At 39.2% G+C, this 2,729-nt stretch overlaps 1 pseudogene; it reads right to left on the bottom strand.

Annotated features, from left to right (window-relative positions):
• Positions 1 to 708: 708 nt before the first annotated feature.
• LOC101583750 lies at positions 709 to 1,097 on the bottom strand (annotated as a pseudogene).
• Positions 1,098 to 2,729: the final 1,632 nt, after the last annotated feature.

The following is a 2,729-nucleotide window of genomic DNA, read 5'->3' as shown; positions in this document are numbered from 1 at the left end:
AGAGATACCCACTGTCAAGGTTCCTCGTGTGTCTTCACAGAACTAGTTCACAAACACATGTGTAAATATACGTGGTTTCTTAAAAACAAACTGATATGTGTGGGAAAAGAATCGAATTCTTCACTCAGACATCGGGGTGCACTTATGGGGCTCTGCATTGGGTAAATTCATTTCAGTGCAATTTCTTTGTGAAGGAGTATGCACATGTATAATTTTTTTTCCTCATTAAAGATTTGTTTATGCAAGTATCTGAAAACATTCTACAATGGAAACATCAGGTGCCGTTCACACATCCTGCCATACTGTTTTCAGAAGACTTGAAATGCCACTGATAGTTTAAAAACCGTACACTGGATCTAGAACCGAGGAAGACAATTTAGTGTTTCATCCAGATTCAGAAGTGCATCAAATTAAATGACAGCTCCACTTGGCAAATAGCTGTTACATGATGGTATCCAAGAAAGGGAACAAGTAAAAGATGATAACAGAAAAATTCAGAAGCGCTTTTTCCCCAATGTGGATGGTTCTTTAGAAAGTGTCAGGTCACAGCCCTTGTAGAAAACACTGATGCCCAACATTCTAATTCTTGATCCAGGAAACATAGGTCCTCCAGGTTCCAGGTGGCCATGATGCCCCAACAATCATTTTTCTGTGCTGTAATTTGAGGGTCCATAGGACTGGACAGAAACAAATGGAAGCTGCTCACTGTCAGTCATAGTGGATGGCAGTGTAAAAGATGATCCAAATGACAATGAACAAGTAAAAGATGTCATAAATCCTTCTTTTGTGAGTTCCCCTGTGCTGCCATATTCTTCCTCATCAATCTGTAGGTAGTTGCTGAAGTAGAGGTAGAAGACCCCTGCATTGATCAGGCAGAACCCTGCTATTCCCAAGAAACCTTGCAATGGCAAAACTCCCCAGATGACACCAAGGACCATAGCAATGATCTGTTGGAACCAGTAGATCACATCTAACAATTCATCCTTGTCCTCCCAGGCTGTGTTGCTCCGCAGCACCTTGCTCCAAACAGAGACTTTGAGGGCCCCGTTGGCCAGCTGCGGCTGAGACGGCTTCTCCTTCCACCGCCCGCCACTCATCCTCCGGTCGCGCCGACCAGGCCGGGCCAAAAGGAGTCGGGGTCTGGGGTCGCGGGACACGGTGAGTGGAGCAGCGGCAGCGGCAGCAACGAGATCAACCCAGTGCAGATCCAGTCGCTTGGCTAAGCTGCTCGGTTGGGCTCCCTTCCTTGAGCTGGCCCGTGTATAATTTTGATAGACAATTTTTTTTAAGGACTTTTAAAATATTCTACAAGTGTTACTCCTTTTTGGAATCTAATAAGATAGTTGGGCAGTGAGGAATACGTATTAGCTTCCTATCACAAAGGGAAACAGCAAATTTGAAATCAATAAATAGTTAATTAAATATTGCTACAAGGTATTACTTGTAATCATGTGACTCCTATAAAGTTCACTATAGTAGAAAACAATTTGTAGGTTTTGTTCTATTTTCTAGGAATTCACAAATATGTATGACTGTTCAGAAATAGCCTGTCATAAATTAGCCTGTCATAAATTAAGCTAGCTACCATCAATTAAACAAACTATTGTAATAGTTACTTTTAGCTAAGTTAGTTCAAAAGGAAAATTATAAAAGCCCTTTCGATATTTCATACCAGCAAAATTATACTTATCTTAGGTCCGTATATATTTTGACCTGCTTTATGATATAGGACACGGCTTCAAAAAGTAACAGTGCTGAGACCTGGGAGGGGCAAAGATGGCCTTGATTGTGTCAGCCTCGTGGGAAGACGCTGGGACCTCTCCTTCCTTCCGCATCAGCATTGTGAGTTTTCAAAACCTTTAATCTATGGCAAAATGATAGATAACGTTCTTTGACTTATTTCTTAGTTTCATATTTGTGAAGGCAGCCAAGCATCTTTTGTGTGTATTGATATGCCATTTTTCTCTGTTGTTGTACACTATTACAGTAGTCCCTCGCTATCTTGCGGTTTGATTTTCAAGGACTCACTGTTTCACGGGTTTTCAAAAACTATTAATCTAAATTATATATCATGGATTTTTCACTATATCTTGGGATTTTGCAGTAGTGGATAACAATGTATATGTATTTATATGTATGGTATTTATGGTTTTAATGATTTTTGCCTAAAATTCTTTCAAATATATTAAAATATATGAAGATGTTAATTTAAATATTTAAAAATGTTAATTCTAACATTAAAAGAATATTAAATCAAAATAAAACACACATTTACAATATTTCTTTAGTGGATGAGTACCTACTGTACAGAACATGTACACTGTTAAAATTACATAGGTTTACGAATTTAGAAAATGGTTAGGAACATTAGAAGTGTTTTTAAAAATGTGAGAAGGGTTTATAGGACTGTGGGAAGGGTTTATAAAGCCTGTATATCTAAGTACTAAAATCTAGCTTGGCTACTTCACTTACCTTGGGAGTATCCGGAACATAACCTCCGTGATAAGTGAGGGACAGGGACCTCTGTATTTGTGTACTTGTTATGGTTGATATCTTGTGTCAACTTGAGAAATCTAGAAGCTTAGATAAGTAACTCTGCAGTTCTTCATCCTGGGGTGAAAAAGGACGACTCTTACTACTCCAGGATGTTGGTCATTGAGATGTTTAGGAGTTTAACTAAGTGACTCGGCAGGGAGCCAGGGTTCCTTACCTTGTGAACATTCTCAGCT

The sequence above is a fragment of the Octodon degus genome, unplaced genomic scaffold (assembly GCF_000260255.1).
Source record: "Octodon degus isolate 3935 unplaced genomic scaffold, OctDeg1.0 scaffold00028, whole genome shotgun sequence".
NCBI classification, from domain to species: Eukaryota; Metazoa; Chordata; class Mammalia; order Rodentia; family Octodontidae; genus Octodon; species Octodon degus.
Note: the sequence above shows the minus strand (reverse complement) of the source record. Positions and strands in the feature narration are given on the sequence as shown.